This window comes from Lactuca virosa, chromosome 3 (assembly GCF_052849685.1).
Source record: "Lactuca virosa cultivar CGN04683 chromosome 3, Lactuca_virosa_CGN04683_v6, whole genome shotgun sequence".
Classification (NCBI taxonomy): Eukaryota; Viridiplantae; Streptophyta; class Magnoliopsida; order Asterales; family Asteraceae; genus Lactuca; species Lactuca virosa.
The window spans coordinates 24,465,419-24,471,110 of record NC_136428.1 but is presented as its reverse complement, the minus strand read 5'-3'; the positions used below and the strand labels follow the sequence as shown (position 1 = coordinate 24,471,110).

The 5,692-nt window shown below is 34.9% G+C and overlaps 1 long non-coding RNA gene across 1 annotated transcript; it reads left to right on the top strand.

The window, feature by feature from the left end:
* The first annotated feature begins 1,593 nt into the window (after positions 1–1,593).
* On the top strand, positions 1,594–4,810 carry LOC145162242 (uncharacterized). The gene is made up of 3 exons (XR_013738978.1): positions 1,594–1,906; positions 3,738–3,873; positions 3,994–4,810. It is a non-coding gene; the product is annotated as an uncharacterized LOC145162242 (long non-coding RNA).
* Positions 4,811–5,692: the final 882 nt, after the last annotated feature.

The window sequence follows — 5,692 nt, the reverse complement described above, 5'->3', positions numbered from 1 at the left end:
GGATTCAAGAATTTTGTTATTCTTTAATAATATTCTAATAGAATAAAATTGATAAAGAACATCATTCTAACAAAAAAATATTCTAACAGAATAAAATCGATTATGTTTACAAATTACGTTAGAATTGAATTTGAATTAATTAAATAAATCAGATTTTTTAAAATTAGAAGAATTAATTATCCCTAAAAATCCGAAAATTACATTTTATAAATGTAGTTAATTGTCCAAAATACCATTTTTCTAAAATTTGTGGGATTATATGGTACATGTTAGCCCATTGTAATATCATACACTCTCAAATCATGTCCATTGATTAATTTCATCCGTTGGTCCAGCTCTGTGCATGCACACAATAGTTAGTAAAAACAAAATAACCTAACCTTATTTATATATATATATATATATATATATATATATATATATATATATATATATATATATATATAATGTCATCAAAGTGGGGTCGGGGTGGGTTGGGTATTGGTATACCTGACCCCAACCTCATCCTTAGTTTTAGCCTAATGAGGATCCACGACACCATACCCATTACCCGTTTTTGCAGGGAATACCTATCCCGATTGGGCGGGTCAACCGAATTCCCCACCGGGTCGGTGGAATTTTTATGCTTAATTAAAATAGATAAAATAGAATTTGACAGATACTAATTCCTTTCATGACTATGATAATGTCTTTATTTCCATGCTAAGTGCCCTGACTCTTAATCATAGATAAATGCAATGTCTTGATTTGGTTTCCTTACACGAGATGAGTGTCGAATCACTGTATTGGGCGAGGTTGTCGGTTGCCCGGTGGTCATATCAGAACCCCAAAGCTTTTAGAATATTGAGCAACATGAAGGATTCAATTTGTGGCAAGAAGATTAGCAAATAACAACGAATCAAAGAGAGATGAAGGACTAAACATTATGAAATTATATGTAATTAAAACTCAAAGTATAAGCTGTTATGTTTGCATTTCCCAGAACAAAAATTGTCATATATGATGCTTGAAAGTTAATGTGAAGTTGTGACCTAGGGGTAGCACATCCTTGCACGTTGCTACCGAAAATTTATGTATGTATAATTGACAAAACACAATTTGCTGTAATTTGTAAAAAAAACAGAAAAAAAAATCCATGGATAATAAACAAACATGTAAAAACAGACAAATCTTTAAAATACATGCATAAAAACAAAACAAAGATGTAAAAAAGTTATAAAAATAACTAATTTTGTGAAAATAAATTGTAAAAAAAGAAAAGATGTAAAATTTGTAAAAGATATTAAGTTTTAAAAACCATAGTTGGGAAAATTTTGTAAAAAATGGTTGGACAAACTTGTAAAAAAAAAGATGTACATAAACCGTACAAAAAAAGTTTTCACAAAACAAAGTTATAATAAAAAGTTGGAGAGTTTTAAAAAATAAATAAATAAATATGGACCGAATTCGTAAAAGTAATTTAGCATTACGTTAAATTTGTAGAAGAAGTAAACCAAATTCGTAAAAACTATTAAACGTTGGGTTAAAGCTGTAAAAATAATAACTATAATAATAAAAAAGTTGGGCTAGCGGGCAAACAGTTTAGCCCAAACCTGGCTTTTTGACCAACGAAAAATTAATGGAGGGTATGAGATTCAAACCCCCACCCCTCCATACCAAATCAAGGTGTAAATCATTATGCTGAAGAATTTAAGATATCCAAGACAAGCACACTCCCTCGGCCAAACTTCATTTATTTTCAAGTAAAAAATGTGTAAATAGAGGTCGTTGAATCTGCTGCAGATGTCATCGCAGGGATGGAAGACTGAGAAAACGACGATTGAATTGGAGGCAGCAGTAGTGACCGTCGGCGTTGGGGAAGTGGTGGTAGCTTGACCCACGGTGGAAAGCGACGCACATAAAAAAGGTGTGGGTCCATCATCTATTACTTATCTATATTTTGATAGAAAACCAATGGTTTTTCTATCAACTACATTGTCAATTCTCATTTTGATAATCTTTAATTCGGAAAAGAAACAAAAATTGATTTTGTTATGTATCTACTGTGGTACCAGAATATCAATCAATTAGGACCACCTAATTGTCGCATCATTCCCTTGGTAGCTCTAACACCCATGTTCTGACTTATTTTTAGAAACAGCAAATGCAATATAAATATATATAAGAGGAAAAGAACAAGCAGCCACTGTTAGCAAGCAAGTAACAAGTTGCGCTGCTAAGCTGTTTTGTATGGTAAAACCAATTCTTATGAAGACTACATCTATAGATCTAGGGGATATACAATTGTTATGCATGATCCGTTGTACTCTATTAAGAAGTTTCACCGCATTCGGTGCAAGGAAACCAAACATATCAAATGCAAATAGTATGAACATGTGTTGATTTTCCATGCATGATTTCTTATGTTTAGTGACCTTGCATGTAGCAGCTTGTAATGCAGTCTGTCATGAAACCCTCGACCCTCAAGCCTACGAGAGGGGATATCCCTCTAATATGTTACATGTTAATTAAATATTCAATATATCAATTTGAACCATAGATTTTTCGTAATTTTTAGATCCATCTAAACTTAGCAGCCTCCAAGACCAACATAAATTGTGGTGGTCAGTGTTTGTCCCGACTTGTCACCCGTTGGCTTATAATCTTTCATAAACAATGTTAGATTTTGGTATCATTCCCACAACCAGCCCCCATCAATTTATACCATTCATATGAAACCCTAGCCACCATTTGTGAGTTTCGAGCTTTTAGAGAGCTTTGTGTACTCTTTGAAGGAAGAAGGTGTTTGTAGAACCAAGTGGGAAGCTTTAAGGCGTGTATATCTAGTTATTCTTGAGTATTCCATGCTTTTGTCCCCAAAACCTTGGTCTACATGAGTATGAGCTACTCCATACCATTTGAGTATCATTTTCAGATGTTTTTAGGGTTGTTAAATCATAAAAATGAGAGATTGGTCACTCTCATCCATCCATGCATGTGTTCTTGAGCAATAAATAACTTTATGGACCTAGGTTTTGGTTTGTGCTTTTTGTGACCATGTAAATGGATAAAGTTAGAGACTTTATCCATTAAGACATTCATTCAGATCAGATCTGGTAGTTTGAGAGTTTGGCTTCATGTGTTAAGAGCTTAATAGAAGTTTTGGGAATCATGGGCTCAATGTTGGGCGTAGCCCTCTGTACACTGAGCGTAGCTCTATGTTGGTCGTAGACTTCTATATGCTAAGCGTAGCTCTACGCTGGGCGTAGATAGTGTGCTACGTTGAGTGTAAGTCAATCAAGGATTGAACGTTGACTTTTTTGATCGGTTTGACTTTTGGTCAACCATGTTGGGACTTAGCCTTGGTAGTGCAAAATGGTCTTTTGCCCAAAGGAAGTGTTAAATTGTGAGCCTAGACCTTTGAGAATTGGTTATTACCTTAATTATTAATTATGGTTTTATTATGTATTTATGTATATGTTTAGCAAGAGGAGACTTGATATCGTTGGCTCGAGTGTGTGGTTTATCGGGTCTTCAGTATTGAGGTGAGTTTTCTCACTGTACTTGTGGATCGAAGGCACCGATGTCGGCCCACTAGATTGTGTTAGGTATCCTTGTGTATAGGACGTTGCTATGTCGTAGTGATCTGTCAGATTTGGTAGATCTGTATGATTACCCGTATTTGCTGGCTATTGATTATTATTTTCATATTTTGACATGATATGGTTGGGTTGATGCGGTACTGCTTTGTGTTGTAGGCCAACAAACCCAAGAGCGGTCCAGCTTTATGATGTAGGCTTGGGAGCGGTCCAACTTTATGTTGTAGGCTCAGGAGGGGTCCAGTGTTATGTTGTACGCTTGGGAGCGGTACAACCTTGTCCTGTAGGCCTGGAGGTAGTCTAGTCTTGTGTTGTAGGCCTGGTGTGCATACATTATATACATGTTATTGTGTGGGGTATTTTAGGGGAAATCACTAAGCTTTGGCTTATAATTGTGGATTCAAATCTTTTTCAGGTACTTATCGGATTGCTAAAGCAGGACTGTACACATGCACATCAATGCTTTTATGATTCGAGATTCCACATTGTTTTCCTTATAACTCTGAGCATGAATTATGGTTTTTGAACAAATGGTTTGACTTAATGTAATTTTATAAAAATGGGTATTTATTCTATTTTGAAAATGAAAAAATTTATTCCGAAATTTGGGACATTACAGAATAAATACCTATTGCTTAGGATATATGACATGTTTGATCAATTGCAAGGTGCAAGCTACTTTTCAAAGATTGATCTCATGTCAGGGTATCATAAGTTGAAAGTGAGAGAGCAAGATGTCGAGAAGACAACTTTTAGAATGAGATATGGACACTGTGAGTTTTTGATTATGTCGTTTGGACTAACCAGTGCTCTAACAACATTTATGGATCTGATAAATAGGGTATGTAAACCTTTCCTCGATAGATCTGTAATAGTGTTCATCAATGACATATGGATTTACTTAATGAGCTAGTAAGAGCATGATAAGCACTTGCGATAAGTATTCGAAGTTCTGAAGAAGGAGAAGTTGTATGTAAAGTTCTCAAAAAGTTGATTTTTGGATCCGGGAGGTGCAATTATTGGGTCATGTGGTTAACCAAGAAGGCATAATGGTTGATCCAACCAAGATCGAAGCAGTGATGAAGTGGGAACGACCAAAAAGTCCCATTGAGATTCGTAGTTTTCTGGGATTAGCTGGATATTACCGAAGGTTTATTCAATGCTTTTCTTCGATAGTTGCTCCATTGACAACCTTGAACCACAAAAGGGGTACATATACATGGAGTGAGAAGCATGAAGAAGATTTTGAGAAGTTGAAGAAGCGATTGTGTGAAGCACCAATCCTTTCTTTACCCGACGGAGTTGAAGACTTCGCAGTTACAGTGATGCATCTGGAGTAGGGTTAGGTGCGTTCTAACCCAAAGAGACAAAGTGATAGCATATGCATCCAAACAATTGAAAATACACAAATAAAACTAACCCACTCATGATTTGGAGTTGGAAGCGGTGGTTTTTGCACTAAAGATAGGTCGACTTGGCATTCATTTAAATGTGAAAAATTGTAGCTCCACTCAAAAGGTATTAGTTATAAATTTTTTATCTAAGTTTTAAAGTTCGGGCTCCATAAGATGTTTTTTTGGTTATACTCACAAGCAAGTTTTTGGTTTGGAAGTTTGGTTGAGCTTAATTTGAATGTCAAGATTAAGAATATAGATAAATATGACATTAAAGATATGTATGAGACCATTTCTATAAATATGAAAAATGCTAAATTTGGCTAATTAAGAACAGCTCTAACCACAATACCAAAGAAAACACTAAAATGGTGTCATTTTAACAAAAAAAATACATGTGTCTCTCCAACCACACACTAAAATAAATATTAAAAAACTTATATTTGTATACATTAATTGTAAAAATACTATTCATAGATTTTAATCATTATATATACAATTAATAGTGAATTGGCTTATGCACAGTTCCATGTTTTAAGCCGAGCCATACCAATTTTCCATCCAATGGCTAGTTTTCTTTTCGTTGGCTGTTCGTTGGCTCCCTTCACCGGCTACAAATATTCCCATGCTTCCTGATTCTTCCTACCTTCCGCTTTCTATTACACATACATTAGTCGAATTTCCGTCTTCCATAGATTTTGTCGTTTCTCTAATGTATGC